The sequence below is a fragment of the Rhinoderma darwinii genome, chromosome 1, assembly GCF_050947455.1.
Source record: "Rhinoderma darwinii isolate aRhiDar2 chromosome 1, aRhiDar2.hap1, whole genome shotgun sequence".
Lineage (NCBI taxonomy): Eukaryota > Metazoa > Chordata > Amphibia > Anura > Rhinodermatidae > Rhinoderma > Rhinoderma darwinii.
In genome coordinates this window covers 369,003,631-369,022,681 of record NC_134687.1, presented here as the reverse complement: position 1 = coordinate 369,022,681, position 19,051 = coordinate 369,003,631, and the positions used below count along the sequence as shown (strand labels likewise).

At 41.2% G+C, this 19,051-nt stretch overlaps 1 long non-coding RNA gene across 1 annotated transcript in view; it reads left to right on the top strand.

Annotated features, from left to right (window-relative positions):
- LOC142742381 (uncharacterized) overlaps positions 1 to 18,264 on the top strand; it is a 130,006-nt gene extending 111,742 nt beyond the window's left edge. Inside the window, exon 3 of the long non-coding RNA XR_012881366.1 lies at positions 17,588 to 18,264. This is a non-coding gene — a long non-coding RNA (uncharacterized LOC142742381). The remainder of the gene's footprint in view (positions 1 to 17,587) is intronic.
- Positions 18,265 to 19,051: the final 787 nt, after the last annotated feature.

The window sequence follows — 19,051 nt, the reverse complement described above, 5'->3', positions numbered from 1 at the left end:
GACGTTTTTTGAGCCACTTCTTTTTCACAGACGTTTATTTACGCGGCGCGCAAAAAAACGGCCCCTCAGAACAGAACGCCATTTTTCCCTTTGAAATCAATGGGCAGATGTTTTTAGGCGTTCTGCTTCTGATTTCCCAGCTCCATTTTGGCCGTTTACGGCCCGAAAAACTGCCGAAAATAACATGTGTGAACATACCCTAACAGCTCGTGTACTTAAAGAAGCCTTTTGAGAACAGCTGGGATCGGAAAAAATTCAGACACCAGCTGTTTAATCCTTTGTTCGCCACAATCCATGACCGCGGCATGATCAAAAGGGACCCCCGTCTTCGATCCCGTCACCGGAAACCCACTGGGGGAACCCTCTGCAGTCAGCCCTGGGGTCCTAGACTGGACCCTCGGTCTGTCTACTCAGTAAGGCCCCATGCACACAACCGTGCCCGTAATCATGGTCCGCGATTACGGGCACGGCCGGCCGCGACCATTATAAAGTATGGGAGCACAGTCCGAAAAATGTAAAAATAGGACATTTCCTATTTTTTACGCAAGGTTTCTTAATTCCGGACACCTTCCCGTAAATATACGGGAAGGTGTCAGTCAGACATAGAAATAAATGGATCCGTAATTACGGACGAAATTTACGGTCGTGTGCATGGGGCATTAGGCTGCTGCTAGGGCACACTATGTGTGTCACACTGTGTCATAGTGTCACTGTGTCACTGTGTCATAGTGAGGCTTCATGCACACGACCGTGCCCATAATTACGACCCGTAATTACAGGCACAGCCGGACGTTTTTACGGGCCATGCTCCCATTATAAAGCATAGGAGCACGGTCCGTAAAATAAAAAAATAGGAAATGTCCAATTTTTTTCGCCATGTTCTATGGCACGGACACCCTCCCGTAGACATACAAGGTGTCCATTGGCCATAGAAATTAATGGGCCTGTAATTACGGTCGTGTGCATGGGGCCTGACACTGTATAATGTATTAGCATACAGGAGTATGCTAATATATTATAAGCATAAAATAAAGTTGGAAATAATGCTATCCCTTCATGGGATAAAAAAATGTAACAAAAAAGTAAACCTTTTGTTGACCTTACATTTCATAAAAACAAAAAAAGTACACATATTAGGTATCTACACGACCATAAAAACCTGAATAATTAGCTTAACATGTTATTTATCGTGAAATGTGAATGGGATAAAAAATAAACAAAAAAATCGCTTTTTCCTATATTCACGCCACAAAAATAAATGATACAGTATAACTTACACAGTAAATTTTTTCTACCCCCCCCCTAACCACGTAGAAAAAAATAAATAATTATCTTGCATAAAACAAGGAGTCATACAGCCACATAAATAAAAAAATTAAAAAGTTATGGCTGCTGAAATTCAGAGAGGCAAAAACAGAAAAATTCAGCTGGTCATTGAGGCCTTTTCAGGCCCGATCATGCACACGACCGTTTGTATTTCGCAGTCCGCAAACAATGGATCCGCAAAACACGCACAGCACACGGATGGCATCTGTGTGCTGTCGGTGGTCTTCACGTCGTGATACACTTGAATGGGTGAGACTAAACTGCAGACAAGGACAGGAATAGGACCCGTTTTTAAAAAAACGGATAGCGCACTGACAAAAACAACGGTCGTGTGCATGAGTCCTAAGGGAGTTATTTTTACTTATTTATCTATTTTTTAAACTGCAGCATGCTCTAGTCAGGTTTTTTTTGTAGTTCCTCCTGATTGAGTTAAATAAACAACCCGAGGTTTCTTTTCCCCAGTTTTCTGAATACCAGAAATAGACCAGCAACCCTTCGAGCACATAATAAATGTGCCCAAGTGATTACATGGCACCAGGTGATCACCAAAGGAGAAATAGAATAACAGTAGTACCACATCCTTTTCATCCACATCCTTTGGCTGGATTCACACACAGCGGTTTTCTTCGTTTTTAAGCATTTGTCATGGCGTTTTTCATCGCTTTTTTGTGGGGTTTTTTTTGTGTGCAGCTAGATGTTAAATTTTTGCACATATTAAATATAATAAGCAATACATACACTACGTTTTTGTTTGTGCCAATTTTGTGGTCAGTGTCGTTTTTTTCTAAATGTAGCATGCTCTGGGTATGGTGATTTTTTCTGGGTGTTTTTTCTGCTAGGCTTCTATATAACACTTTAAGGCTATGTTCACACGGGGTATTTTGCCGAGTTTTTTGACGTGGAAACCGCGTCGCAAAACTCGGCAAAAATGGCCCGAGAACGCCTCCCATTGATTTTGGCGTCTTTTTCCCGCGAGCAGTAAAGCTGCCTCGCGGGAAAAAGAAGCGACATGCCCTATCTTCGGGCGCTTCCGCCTCTGACCTCCCATTGACTTCAATGGGAGGCAGAGAAAGCGTATTTCGCGCTGTTTTATGCCCGCGGCGCTCAATGGCCGCGGGCGAAAAACGCCGCGAAAATCGCCGCGAAAATCGGCGTGCAGGGAGAGGAAAATCTGCCTCAAAGTTCCAAATGGAATTTTGAGGCAGATATTCCTCCCCCAAAATACTCCGTGTGAACATAGCCTTAACCGGTTAAGGACTAGGCTGTTTTACAGCTAAATGACCAGAGCAAATTTCACAATTTTGCTATGCGCTTTTTTAGATGACTATAACTCAGCAGGTGAATAAAGTTCATCTTTGAATTTTACACTCTTTTTAAAGGACAGATAGGGCTTTGTTTTAGTGGCATTTGTCAGTATATATAATTTTTATTTTTTTCTCTAAAGTGGGCAAAATTGGAAAAAAATGCAAGAATTTAGCAATTGCGCCAGTTTATGCTAGCATTTTTCACACACGGTATGGACCACGGACAAAATGAATCTCCTTTCACATTCTTCCACTTCTCCCGTGCATGGGGATACCAAATATGTGTGCCTTATTCACTGTGCGGGCATGTGCCAGGGCTTGGCATAAAAGGAGGCTTTTCGGCCATTTCGGTCCAGGAATTTTGCATTTGATTTTATAGCCGCATACTGTTTTCTGGGGGGTGTAATGCTGCTGAAACATTAGAATCACCCCATAAATGACTTCATTCGCACAAGTAGACCCCACAAGGTTTCCTTCAAGGGGTTTATCATATTTTTAGCAAGTCCAGTTTTCTTCTGAAAGTTTCTTGAATAAGATGGAACAAAAAAAAAATCAGCTATTTTTTAGCAAATGCGTCAGTTTAGGCTAGTATTTTTCACACACGGTATAGACCACAGACAAAATTCATCTCCTTTCACATTCTTCCACTTCTCCTGTGCATGGGGATACCAAATATGTGTGCCTTATTCACTGTGCGGGCATGTGCCAGGGCTTGGCATTAAAAGGAGGCTTTTCGGCCTTTTCGGTCCAGGAATTTTGAATTTGATTTTATAGCAGCATACTGTTTTCTGGGTGGCGTAATGCTGCTGAAACATTAGAATTACCCCATAAATTACTTCATTCACACAAGTAGACCCCACAAGGTTTCCTTCAAGGGGTTTATCATATTTTTAGCAAGTCCAGTTTTCTTCTGAAAGTTTCTTGAATAAGATGGAACAAAAAAAAATCAGCTATTTTTTAGCAAATGCGTCAGTTTAGGCTAGTATTTTTCACATACGGCATAGACCACGGACAAAATTCATCTCCTTTCACATTCTTTCACTTCTCCCGTGCATGGGGATACCAAATATGTGTGCCTTATTCACTGTGCGGGCATGTGCCAGGGCTTGGCATTAAAAGGAGGCTTTTCGGCCTTTTCGGTCCAGGAATTTTGCATTTGATTTTATAGCAGCATACTGTTTTCTGGGGGGTGTAATGCTGCTGAAACATTAGAATCACCCCATAAATGACTTCATTCGCACAAGTAGACCCCACAAGGTTTCCTTCAAGGGGTTTATCATATTTTTAGCAAGTCCAGTTTTCTTCTGAAAGTTTCTTGAATAAGATGGAACAAAAAAAATTCAGCTATTTTTTAGCAAATGCGTCAGTTTAGGCTAGTATTTTTCACATACGGCATAGACCACGGACAAAATTCATCTCCTTTCACATTCTTCCACTTCTCCCGTGCATGGGGATACCAAATATGTGTGCCTTATTCACTGTGCGGGCATGTGCCAGGGCTTGGCATAAAAGGAGGCTTTTATAGCAGCATACTGTTTTCTGGGGGGTGTAATGCTGCTGAAACATTAGAAACACCCCATAAATGACTTCATTCGCACAAGTAGACCCCACAAGGTTTCCTTCAAGGGGTTTATCATATTTTTAGACAGTCCAGTTTTCTTCTGAAAGTTTCTTGAATAAGATGGAACAAAATAAAATTACCTTTTTTTTTAACAAATGCGTCAGTTTATGCTAGCTTTTTCACACACAAAATGGACCACGGACAAAATTCATCGCATTTCACATTCTTCCACTTCTCCTGTGCATGGGGATACCAAATATGTGTGCTTTATTCACGGGCATGTGCCAGGGCTTGGCATAAAAGGAGGCTTTTTGGCCTTTTCGGTCCAGGAATTCTGCGTTTGATTTTATAGCCGCATACTGTTTTCTGGGGGGCCTAATGCTGCTGAAAGATTAGAATCACCCCATAAATTACTTCATTCACGCAAGTAGACCCCACAAGGTTTTCTTCAAGGGGTTTATCATATTTTTAGACAGTCCAGTTTTCTTCTGAAAGTTTCTTGAATAAGATGGATCAAAATAAAATTAGCAATTTTTTAGCAAATGTGTCAGTTTATACCAGCATTTTTCACACACGGCATAGACCACGGCCAAAATTAATCTCCTTTCACATTCTTCCACTTCTCCTGAGCATGGGCATACCAAATATGTGTGTCTTATTTATCACATAGAGAAGTAGGAGGGCGGACGATAGAAGAAGCTTATTTCACAAATCGCTTTTTTTCAAAGCTGGTTTTACAAAACTCAACAGAGTTTCTATAACACTTCCAAAAAATCTGCTCTTGATGCAGAAATCCCAAAATATTCATCTAGGGGTATAATGGGAATTTATTTTTTTGGGTTTTCTAAAATAAGAAATTGCAGGTTTATGCAAATGGAGCCCTCCAGCAGATGAACTTTAGAGAATATGCAAACATGACATCCACCCCCCACCCATTCCCTCCCTCACCCTTGGAGTAAAATCAGGGGAAAAATAAAAACGTAATGTAGGGCAAATATATTTTCAACAAATTAACTAAAATCTAATAATTCAGAACAGTGTGGTATTTTTTAAAACATGGCTCAATGCACAGGCCTGGTTGTGAGGGACATGAGGGACAGAAATATCGGGAATCTTTGCGGTGCCCGTCTTTTCTGCAGACGCCGCACTTTTTCTGGGTTTTGCTTCTGGTTGGTGTTGGGGGAATCCCACTGATGAAGTGTCTTTCAGTCAGTCGCGTGACATCCTCAGACTGGGGGCATTCTCGGGTGTCCTGAACATCAAAAATGAGGCCTTCAATAATTTTTTCCTGGAAATCCAGGTATGTGTCTCTGCCTCTGTTTTTTTTGTAGAGCACAAATGAGTTGTGGATGGCCACCTGTAACAAATAAATGGCCACTTTTTTGTACCAGGTTTTAGTTTTGCGTTTTACTAAATAGGGCTGTAAAACCTGGTCGCTTAAATCCACCCCCCCCCATGTACTTGTTATATTCGGACACGCTCACTGGTTTGTGCTTGTCCGATGTTGCCCCCCTTTCCCTCACTGCCACTGTTCCTGCGGTATGAATCGTGCTTAGCACATACACATCTTTGCGATCCCTGTACTTGACCGCCAGCAATTCCTCAGATGCATAAGCACAGGAGTCCCCCTTTACCATGCGCTTCCCCACTAATTGCTGCAGAACACTAATTCGGTGTTTGCGCATGGTACCACATGCCCCAGTCCTTGCAGCATGCAAATGCCTAAACAGGGGCACACTCGAATAAAAATTATCACAGTACAGGTGGTACCCCTTGTGAAGCAGAGGCTGCATTATCTCCCACACGATCTTACTGCTGGTGGAAAGATCAGGGGGGCATCCAGGAACATTTATTGTGCGGTCCCGCCCTTCATAAATTCTGAAGGCGGTGGTATATCCTGACCCGCTTTCACACAATTTGTAGAGCTTAACGCCATATCTTGCCCTTTTTGAAGGTAGATATTGGCGAAAGCTAAGTCTGCCATGAAAGTTGAGGAGGGATTCGTCCACACTTACATTCTGCTCAGGGGTGTAGAGTTGCAGAAATAAATTATTCAGGGAATTTATTAGCGGTCTTATTTTGAACAACCGATCCCGGTTTGCATCGGTACTTGGGGGGGCCTGTGCGTTGTCATTGAAGTGGAGGAACCTCATTATTGTCTCATAACGAGACCTGGGCATTACTGCAGAATATACTGGGGTGGCTTGGGCAGGTCTTGTTGACCAGTAAGACCTAATGGAGGGCTTTTTGACAATACCCATATTTAGGGTGAGCCCCAAAAAATTTTTTAATTCCAGCAAATTGGTGGGCGTCCAATCTCTGGCATGGGTGGATGAAGGTTTCTGCCTTATATATTGAGTGGCATATAAATTTGTTTCGTGGACAATCTGATTTAGGATGTCGTCCGTTATAAATAAATGGAAGTAATCCATTTGGACAAAATTTGTATTGTCCACGGTTATGCCAGGAGTGGCAGTAAATCCGTGGATTCTAGGCCCAAAAGATGGGGCAGGTGCCCATACAAGAGCCTGGACTGAAGGGACCAGGCTGTCCCGTGCTACAGCGCTACTTGGCCCTGCGCTTTCAAGTTCTGCAGTTTCAACTGCATCAGGGACAACGTCCCCTGAAGATGAACCTGAAGTGACGCTGTCATCGTCACTACCTAAAACAGGTTCCATCTCGGACGCCATCTCTGATGCGGTCTCCGACTCAGACCACAGCATGGCGTATGCCTCCTCGGCGCTAAACAACTTCCTCGCCATAACGTAACTAACACTAACACTAACTAAACAAATTTATTTTTTTTTTTTATATAAAACACACAAACTAACTGGTATATATATCTACACTACCGCTAACAAAAAAATAAACCGCTATTGCTATATATATTATATATATGTGGATATATATATAATTATATACTCCCTACCTGCCTATTCTAATAGAATAAAAGATAGAAAGGTAGATATATAGAAAAAAAGATAGATGGATAGATAGATTGTATAGATAGATAGAAATCTATCTATACAGAGAATGTTTTATAGTGTAACTGTATTTTTTTTCACTGTATTCTTCTGGCAGCAATTCTCCCGAGTCTCTTCTTCTCCTCAAACTGAAACAATGTTTGAGGAGAAGAAAAGAGGCAGGAGATTTACTGCCAGAAAAGTCAAAATAAAACAAATGTGGTCGCTGTGTGTGTTTTCACAGCGACCACATGTTCAGGGACCATCAGATTGGTCCCTGATACTCTGCCCAGTGCCCAGAGCTGTTGGTAACAGCGTGGGCACAGGGCTGTGTGCACGCGATCGCGTGCACACTGTTTTCTATGCAGAAATGCATGTGATCGCTGTGATTGGTTGTCACAGCGATCACATGTTCAGGGGCCAAAAGATTGACCCCTGACATTCTGCCCAGTGCCCATGGCTGTTAGCAACAGCCAGGGCACAGAGCTGTGTGCACGCGATCGCGCATGCACAGTCTCTGAAGTGCCGCCGTAAATAGTCTATACGGCGGACTTTAGAGACCCTGACCGCTGGCCGTATAAATACGGCCAGCGGTCGGGAACCTGTTAAAAGCATGTACAAAATGACACTTAGGCGAGATTTACACGAACGTGTGCATAAGTGTTTGGTGCGTGGCTGCGTGATTTTCGCGCGTATGCCATCCTTATAACACGCGGTTTTGACGTTTAGAAACTGCAATGAATAAGGTGTTTTTTAAATTTTCCTTCATTTATTTAACAACTGTAGAGCGAATCACGCGCGACACACGGAAGTGCTTCCATGTGCCGTGCGCGGTTTTCACGCACCCATTGACTTCAATGGGTGCGTGAAGCGCGAAAAAACGCTCAAGTATAGGACATGTCGTGAGTTCTACCCAGCGGACACACGCCGCATGAAAATCACGGATTGTCTGAACTGCCCCATTGAGTTACATAGGTCCGTGCGACGCATGTGATTTTCACGCGCATATCATGGATGTTAACCCCTTCCCGCGATTGGGCGTGACTGTACGTCCAAATTCCAAGTGCTTTCCCGCACTCAGGCGTACAGTCACGCCCTGGAGATAAAGCAAGCACAGGAGCTGTGTGTTATACACAGCTGACATGCCGCTGCAATGGCTGCGATGGCTGTTACCGCCGATCGCAGTCATTTAACCCCTTCAGTGCGGCTGTCAATGACGTCCGCCGCATTGAAGTGGTTTACAGAGGGAGGGAGCTCCCTCTGTACCCCCCGCCCCCCCCGCGATGGATCGTATGTTATTGTACCGCCTTCTTGTCATTGTATTTCTACTGTGGCTGGTTGGGCTATGGCATCCCAGTCTATTTTGGACAGTTTGTGATTTCTACTATTGAATAAAGCTTTTGTCACGCAGTGATCTTTTCTGGTGTTTAGAACAGCTTAAAAAAAATGCATGTAAAATATCAGTTTTTTTACATGTAACACGTGTTTTTAGGGTATGTTAACACAGGGAGGATACGCTGTGTAAAAGTACACAGCGTATCCGCCCTGGTCCCCACAGGGAATTCCGGTCAAAAAATTGCACCAAATAGTGGTGCAGTTTTTCGTCTGGAATGTCCACTGGGGAAATTTGCACGTAAAAACAACAACAAAAAATACTTACCTGTAGCCATGAGGAGGCGTCCCTCTGATGTCCGGCAGCCCGGCCTCCTGGGATGATGTTTCATCCCATGTGACCGCTGCAGCCTGTGATTGACTGCAGCAGTCACATGGGACGCAATGTCATCCCTAAAGACAGCGCTGGACACAGGAGCACAGAGTTGCGGTTTTTGCAGCGTGATCACAGCTTTTCCGCTGCAAAAATCGCAACATCTGCTAATGGTTGCGGGTTTTACCACCCCATTGAATTCAATGGGGAAAACCCACAACAGAAACGATCGATTCCGCAGCATAAATTGACATGCTGCGAATTAAAAACCGCACCGCAGGTCAATTTATAAACGTTTTACAGCTGATTTTTTACGCAGACTTGTTCAAATCTCGTCCACTCTGCTGCTACTGTATTATGTTTCGGATTTTCCGCAATGACATACGGTGCGGAAAATCTGCAGTATTTACGCTACGTGTGAACCCGGCCTTATGGTGTTTTTACATGCAATTTTTGTGGCGTTTTTTATTTAGTGTCGTTTTGTACATGCGTTTTTCTGGTGTTTTTGAAGTCCTATGGCGAAGCCTATGAGAAGAAGGACAAAAAAAAATGCCACACCCAGAGCGTTATGAAAAAGGACTGTGTTTTGATTTGACCATAGATTAGAGGCGTGGCTTAAAAGAAAAAATGTGCCGTCCCTCTTTGTGATACTTGAAAGTTGGGAGGTATGGGGTTACTATTGTCCTTATTTAAAGAGGCTCTGTCACCAGATTTTGCAACCCCTATCTGCTATTGCAGCAGATAGGCGCTGCAATGTAGATTACAGTAACGTTTTTATTTTTAAAAAACGAGCTTTTTTGGCCAAGTTATGACCATTTTTGTAGTTATGCAAATGAGGCTTGCAAAAGTCCAAGTGGGTGTGTTTAAAAGTAAAAGTCCAAGTGGGCGTGTATTATGTGCGTACATCGGGGCGTTTTTAATACTTTTACTAGCTGGGCGCTCTGATGAGAAGTATCATCCACTTCTCTTCAGAACGCCCAGCTTCCGCCAGATCACGCTGTGACGTCACTCACAGGTCCTGCATCGTGTCAGACGAGCGAGGACACATCGGCACCAGAGGCTTCAGTTGATTCTGCAGCAGCATCGGCGTTAGCAGGTAAGTCGATGTAGCTACTTACCTGCAAACGCTGATGCTGCTGCAGAATCAACTGTAGCCTCTGGTGCCGATGTGGCCGACACGATGCAGGACCTGTGAGTGACGTCACAGATCTGCACTGCCAGAAGCTGGGCGTTCTGAAGAGAAGTGGATGATACTTCTCATCAGAACGCCCAGCTAGTAAAAGTATTAAAAACGCCCCGATGTACGCACATAATACACGCCCAGTTGGACTTTTACTTTTAAACACACCCACTTGGACTTTTGCAAGCCTCATTTGCATAACTACAAAAATGGTCATAACTTGGCCAAAAATGCTCGTTTTTTATAAATAAAAACGTTACTGTAATCTACATTGCAGCGCCGATCTGCTGCAATAGCAGATAGGGGTTGCAAAATCTGGTGACAGAGCCTCTTTAATCACAACTTGGCCCTGCTTTTCAAATAATATTTTAAGCTGGAAAAGTTCTTTATTAAGTGGAAACATTTTGTATCAGGAGCAATATTTCCATGTAACAGTTTGGCAATACGAGTGTGTTACTGAAAAACAATATCTTTCACACAGAAGGGACCCTCCTTCAAAGCTCATTTTCTCCCCCCAGCATGGGGTTAAGTAATTGTCCACTGAGACCAATTAACATCTGTTACAATGCTTACTTTTATCTTCCAAGATCCAAGGAGGTGAATGCTGGTGTATAGTAAGTATGGCTCGAAAACTTCCCAAAAGAAAGAGGAGAGAGAAGCATCTGTTAGCAGATAGGGTGAAAAAGACGGTAGCAGATTGGATTGTAATTATCAATAACAGAAAATAAACATGAAGGTGACCACGTGTAAGAATGCACTGGATAGTGTATAGTGGAAGAATAAAACATCACACTTTGTCTAATTGTGAATGGCGGCAATGAAAAGGAAGTGTCTCCAAACAACTTCATTCCTAACCAGCTGCTTCTTTATCTTCCTTTTATTTTTATATAACGTGTGCTGCCGGTTCTTTTCTTTTTTATTGAATAAGAATAATACCTAAACAATGCATTTCCTTATCTGTAAGCAAACACTACAAGAGGGAGACAGTAAGTTCCCCGCATCCTTCTTCCACAATAACCTGTCAATCCATGCTTCACTGTAGTGGACCAGTGACTATCCTTGCAGAGCTTTCCCTTTAAATGATACACTGTAAATAAATATCCAAGTTAAAACTGTAGTAGCTGCAATATTTTATTACATGTTGACCACAAAGGAGTTCTTTTTAAAGTGTAGACTGATAACGTGTAGCTCCTTGGTGAAGTAATACATTTGATGCACACACTGAGCCACACTGTGATTTATGCTCTGAGAACAAGGCCTATCAGCAAATAGCAAATATTTAAATCTCCTCCTGCCACTTGTCTTGTGCCAGTTATAGAAGTTTGTGCGCTATTGATTCCGTAAAACAACGGAAACCTTACAGAACGGTGACAAACGGAAACCATTTGCAACAGATGCGTTACCACTGAAATCAATGGTAATGCAAACGGAAAGTTATGTTTTCCGTTTGTTTCAGATTGGTTTCGGTTCATGGGTTCCCCTGACGGAAAGGTCAGGTGTAACCCATGAACAGAACGCCGACGCAGATGTGAACAAGACCTTAGTTTACAAAGATTTGTCAAATGAAACAAGCAATTTAAAAAGACCATGTATGTTGAGATGGGAGAGGAACCTGGGTGTTTCCTTCCCTATAGAGACTTGGCAGAAGGCAATTTTAGGCTACATTATATACACGCTATGTATGAATCATACGGAAATTGCGTGTAAAATTCATGTCGGTATTATCCACCAAAAAAATAGCATTATTTTCATCACCTAGTTAAAATTTTTAGTTTAGGGGCTGTTGACAGAAAGGTGCTCTTTTCCATATGTGGTGGGATTGTGCCCTCGCCAGGTCCCTATGGGAGAAGATATTCAGAATCATTTTCACGGTAGTTGGGAAAGATATCGTGCCAAAACCAGAGCTTGCACTGTTGGATATTGGCTTTGATCAATTAGTCTTAAAAAAAAGATGGGTGGTGTCGAGAATTTTGGTTACTACACGATTATTAATTGCCAGGAATTGGGAAGGAAATAGAGGTTTGAGACTCAATGAGGTGGTAAATACAGTTAATTTTTATATATTTATATATATTTTTTGGTTAGAAGGTAATTCGAGCTCGCTTTTTAATGGTTACAAGATGGGCAAACTGGACTAGTAAACTTACATTTTTCAATGATATTAACATTTAGTTTATTTAGTTTTGTAAAGGATGAATAAAATTTGACACATGTATTTGACCTAATGCTTTTAATTTCTAGCGCTAAGATTTTTGTGACTATTTTCAAATTTTTCTTCTTTTGCATTCTAAATATGTGTGATACAATTTTTGTATTTAAAGCAGTTTGCTGTAAATTTAAGCAACTAAGTAAAGCACTTTGTGTCTTAATTCTCCCCTGCGGCTTTGTTTCAGAATGGCAGCACTGCATGTAAACATCAGTGCAGGTAGAAGGCAGGGAAGATATGTCCATAACTACATCATTTCTATGCAGTCAAGTGTGTATTGTATATATGGATTATGTGGTCTCGTGGTTATATCACATGACTACTTAGAAATTACATTATGGACAAGCTAAAACGGCATTTTTATGTTCACGTGCAATGTAGTGCCTTAGCAAGTTGCTTAAATGGGTATTCCCATCTTCAACAATAGCCACAGGATATGCCATAAATGCTTGATAGAGGAAGGTCCCATAACTGGGACCATTACCAGTCAGGCAGTTATGGCATATCCTGTGTGAAGCCAGAACCCCAGGTCTGCAAGGTTAACCACTGAGTCAGTGGGCTGACCATGCTTTTGAACACTAAATGACTATGCTACAGAGGGGATTTGTGAGGGAGGCCATCTGGTAACCTATGTTAACGCCTATGTGTACCTTTGCAACCATCAATTCATATATAATTACAAATTTAGCCACTTTGTAAATAAACTTGATTAAACATTTCTCCTCTTGTTTTGTGTCTACAGTTCATATGCAGATTAAGGCTATGTTCACACTGAGTTTTTTGCCCGTTTGGAAGTTTGAGGCAGATTTTCCTCTCCCTGCACGCTGATTTTCGCTGCGTTTTTCCGGGCGTTTTTCGCCCGCGGCCATTGAGCCATATGCTTTCTCTGCCTCCCATTGAAGTCAATGGGAGGTAAGAGGCGTAAACGGCCGAAGATAGGGCATGTCCCTTCTTTCTCCCACGAGGCCTAAAATGGGCATTAAATTGATGCGGACTAGCCGTTGCGTATTGAGAGGAAGAGGGCTTCCCTTCTCTCTATCAGTGCAGGATAGAGAGAAGGGGCAGCCCTTTTCCTAGTAAAAGTAAAAAGAAATTCATACTTACCCGGCCGTTGTCTTGGTGACGCATCCCTCTTTCGCCATCCAGCCCAACCTCCCTGGATGACGTGGCAGTCCATGTGACCGCTGCAGCCTGTGATTGGCTGCAGCCGTCACTTGGACTGAAACATCATCCTGGGATGCCGGACTGGAGGAAGAAGCAGGGAGTTCTCGGTAAGTAGGAACTTCTATTTTTTTTACCGTTTGATGTATCTTGTGATCGGAAGTCACTGTCCAGGGTGCTGAAACAGTTACTGCCGATCGCTTAACTATTTCAGCACCCTGGACAGTGACTATTTACTGACGTCGCCTAGCAACGCTCCCGTAATTACGGGTGCACACACGTAGTCACCCGTAATTATGGGTGCACACACGTAGTCACCCGTAATTATGTGTGCACACACGTAGTCACCCGTAATTATGGGTGCACACATGTTGTCACCAGTAATTACGGGAGCCCCATTGACTTCCTCAGTCTGGCTGTAGACCTAGAAATACATAGGTCCAGCCAGAATGAAGAAATGTCATGTTAGTAAAACCAATACGCTTCGCAGCACACATAACATCTACGTAACATCTGCTGCGGACTTCATTGCGGAATTTTGACTCTCCATTGAAGGCAATGGAGAAATTCTGCAATGAGTCCGCAACAAGTCCGCTACACGTTCGCAACAACCATTGTATGCTGCGGACACCAAATTCCGCGCCGTAGCCTATGCTACGCAGCGGAATTGTCCACAACATGTAAACGAACACAACTAAAAAGCTGTGGAAGGCAATGAAGAAACGTGTAAGCTGCGGATTTACACTGTGGACTGTCCGCAGCGGAATTCCAGAGCAATTCCGCTACGTGTGGTCATGCCCTTATAAGGCTCCTTTCCTCCCTCCTCCCTCCTAACTGTTCACTTACTCTGAATTCACTGCTAAATCCATCTCTTCAAGACGGACTATTAGCTCACTGTGGGAGTAGGTTACAGCTGCCCATAGAAGTCTATGGAGAGGGGATGGGGACTATGGAGCAGAGTAAGAGAGAGACAGAGAGAGAGTTAGACAAACAGAGAGGCTGCTGCAGCTTCCTTGTAAGTGTTATATCTCACCACAGTGCTGGATTTACAGCTACCCAGCTCATTACTGACGTAGAATGTCCTCCATGTTGCTGCAGCTTCTATAGATGTGATAGAGAAATGGACAGATGTGTGCTGTGTATGGCAGACATTTCAGCAGTTAATCTCTGCCCACTAGCTCAGAGAAAACTGAGAATTAGAGAAAGAGCCTGCAGAGGGGAAAACTGCTAAAAAATGCAGAATACAAGTCATATAATGGCCAGAAATAGTGTTATTCCCCATGTACACACATACCATAGCTTATTCTCAAAAGTCACCTAAAGTGACAGGTATGTTTTAAATCCTAAGGAGATCCAAGCTGAGATGGGAGAGACTGTGCATTCAAAAACTATTGCTAAGTTGCTTCAAAAATAACAACTTTATGGGAGAGTTCAAAGAGATTGCGACTGCTGAAAAAAATAATCTGGAATAACTTTTATTTTAAAGTTTAAAAGCTGGACTGTGATTGGCTGCTATTGGAGACATTGACACATAGTTATAACGCACAAGGCCTATTCTGCACTTATTGCTTGTCTTTTGGAATTTTGCTATGTGACATCAAGAATAAAGTCTTTCTGTAGTTCATTGATATTTTGTTAAGTGTCACATCCTTCAAGGTATAAACATAAATTAGACTACAATTTTGATCAAAGTTGACTCTGCATATAACAGTGGGTGACAAATAGCTGTGCCATAAATTCTTCTCTGAGGAGACAAGCTGCCGAGTATGTTCCATACTCTGTCCATGGTCCTGACACAGGGTACTTCTGCCACAACACTATATTATATTACCTCTCCATATAAATATTCTAAACTCAAATCCTGGTAAATTCGTCCCTTCTTTACCTGATAGTGTGCAACATTTTTATTTTGTCTGTTTTGCTCTATGCAACAATTACTGTAAGCAATATAGGATATAAGGTCAATTATATAGTTGCAAAAATAGCTGTGACCATATACTGCTCTCTCTCCAAAAATGTAAACATGCTTGTATTAGGAAAGTGTTGCAGTTAAACATGTATTGTTAATTTATATATATATATATATATATATATATATATATATATATATACACACATGTATATATATATATATATATATATATATATATATATATATAAAATGTGTTCATCATGTAAAACTAGATGAATAAAAATAGTTTTTGATTTGAGAAAAGACAAACAAAATACACAGGTCCAAGAATTCTTAAATGAAATGTTATATGTATAAATATATATATATATATATATATATATATATATATATATATATATATATATATATATATATATATATATGTGACACATGAATGACACAATATTCCACAATGAACACATGGCAATTACTAGTTACCTGCAGTCTGTGCTATTCTTGCTGTGAAGAATACCAAACAGGACAACAGATGCCCGGATGGAGGCCTTGAACACTACCTTAAGATAAACCTACTATACTGACTACTAATTTGTCATCACAAAAAGTAAGAAACTGAGGAAAAAACAAAAATTAAAACGCACTTTTGTTAAAGTTTCCGTTTTAGTGCAATTGACATAGCGACATGTGAATCTGCTATCAAAGTAAAAAAAGATTGGAGCAATGCCTTCATAAATCAATCTGAAATTGATTCTAAATAATTATGTATTTTTTTATATTTGGCAGTGTTGGTCTTTGGCCAGAACGCAGAATGGTCTTGTTATACTAAATTTTTTTTTAAATGTTTCTTTTATAGCTGGGGATACTTTCGGAGCCATCCAGGTCACTGTATTTATTATTTGTTTGTCCATAATACTTTTAAAGACTGGTGTTTATCTTTGTATAATAAAAGTCAATGGAAATATTAAATTGATATGTCTGTAAATAATATCTATATAAACATCACATTACATATCAGAACAAGAACTAAAACAAGCAACTATTCTGAGGCAGCGGTTTTGGACAGAGGATATAATGGAAAGAACATATGGAAAGCGTAACAAGGGGCTCGTAAGACTACCCGATCCAAACTACTCTAACCTACGATCAAGAAGTCTCTACCTGTATGAACTAGGTATGTGACGACCTACCACGATAGATGGGTGGAAATGGTACAATGTTTATCTAAATATTGGCCTATACTGAGAATGGACCCTGTATTATCATAACTGTTACCTTTGAGACCCGCTGTTGCCTCGAGACGAGCAAGGAACCTCCGCGACACTTTGGTTCACAGCCATCACAACCCACCCAAAGTAAAACCTATTTTTGGTGCAGGCAAACCATGCTGGGGCTGTCGTCCATGTGGACGGTATACAGATTGTCCGAATATCACTGAAAGCAAAGAATTTTGGGACTCAACAAGGAAGATCAAATACAGAATCACATGGCCGATCACATGCAACACCAAAAGGTTGATCTATTATGCACAGTGCCCGTGCTCTAGGATTTACATTGGATTGACCACAAGGGAACTCAAGGTGAGAACAAGAGAACACGTAAACAGTATCGAGGCCGCTAGAGGAACCAAACCTGAAATGGTAGAGCTACTTAAAACTTTACCCAGACACTTTTTTGTACACCATGGGTGTGATTCAAAGGGTCTACACGTTATGGGTATTGATCATGTAGAAATGGGCCTAAGGGGTGGATCTTTGATGAAAAGATTGTTACGGTTAGAGGCCCGCTGGATTTGGAAACTAAAAACTATACATCCAATGGGCCTTAACGAGAATATGGGTTTTGCGGCATTTCTATAACTGGTGTCCGGATCTCCCGTGTGGTATTTTTAGGTGTCCTATGATGACATGATGGTTTTAATTATATAGATTCTTTTTCTTCTTTTTACACAGTATTTGTAGGTCCATCTCATGATCCATGAGTCTGTCTAGAGGTATTCGTGTGTCCAGTATGAATATTTGCTCCAGTACTTTATTTCAGATGGATAAATGAACGTCGTACTTGGCGGCTACCACAACCCTTTCCCTCCTTTGTAATAATTTTTTATTTATTTTTTATTTTTCATTTTATTGATGGAACTTGCCTATATCCATTGTTCAGTTTGGCGCCTGCTTTTTCCAATAGAACAATGTAGATGTCAGAGGTAAAGCATCTTCTTTCTGTAAAGTGACCTGTTTTTTAATTTACCAATTATTTATTTATTTATTCATAGAGCGCCAACATATGCCGTAGCACCGTACAGACGCTGTCCCCAGTGGGGCTCACAAATTCCCTATCAGTATGTTTTTGGAATGTGGGAGGAAGCGTGAATACTCGGAGGACACCCGGAGGACACCCAGGGAAACACAGGGAGAACATAAAATCTCCATGAAGATGTTGCCCTTGGTCGGATTTAAACCCAGGAATTTAGTGCCGCAGGACTACAGTGTTGACCAATGAGCCACCATCTTTCAACATGTAATAGAGATATTTCAGAAGATTGTATTGCTGTGGTACCCTCACAGTAAAATAAAGGTTATACCAGTGCTATAGAAGTTATACTGGTGCTCTGGTGATTACCGAGTCCCTTTAAATTTGAGCTTGGAGACCTTTATGTTGCAATGTTTTTGGGACATTTCCTGCCATATTGGAATATAAACTGACAGAATATACAGACGATTGCATCTATTCTTAAAACTTTCATATAACAGTTTTATATACCATAACTTTATTAACTAGTCGTTCTAACATGGCATCAATTAAGATTAATGAATAGCCCTATTAATATACTGCACTGTACTGAAAATCTATGTTTGCGTGAAGAAGAACCCATCTGGTTATTGATAGGAAAGAACCCACACATCTCTTGAAGCTGATTGTCATTTACAGAACTGACTGCCCAGAAAATCTCACAGACAAATTCTCATATAAGTTTTATGAGAGAAAATCATAATAAACCGAGATTTACTTTTAATGATTAACTATCTACATAAATGACCCTTGTAAAAAAAAAAAAAAAAGGGCATCAACCTCTAAGATCATGATGTAAACGTCTCCTTCTTCAAGTTTGACCAGAAATCACTTATACAATAACAAACAATGACCACATGTAGCAGAATTTTTCGTCTTTAGTTCTTTGCTCTTTTTTTTGGTGTTATTTATAGTTATTATTTGCTGGACTGAAGAAGGAGCAGTTCTTGAGAGCTGACTCTGCAATTGGAAACATGTGTCTGCTCAAGCGTATTGTAAAATGAAAACATACAGGCAGTTTGGGAAATCTCTGTAGGTTTCAATGCGGAGATGAGGAGATGCGTAATAAAAATGAGAAAGAGCAAAGATCTGCAACACATTCATTCTTCTATAAATGTATATACACAGATATATAAGGAAGCCAGGAGAATACAGAAGGATAAACAAAGAACGTCAATTGTTGAGGGAAGGAAGGGAGTGTCCAGTCTATCGTCTTGTTGCTCCCGAGACGTGTTGCATGCTCGTGACTAGTGAGAGTTCCATACAAAGTTGACCTTGTGTTTACAAATCTAAAACCACCCTACACAACTTATATTTTGCAAATATCCCAGATGTACTTTCTGTGTTTTGGATAAATATTTAGCATGGATTAAAAACAACCACAAAAAGGACTTACAGCTGTGAAAAGTAGGCCAGGCAAGATCAGGTTTCCTTCTATTTATTGTCA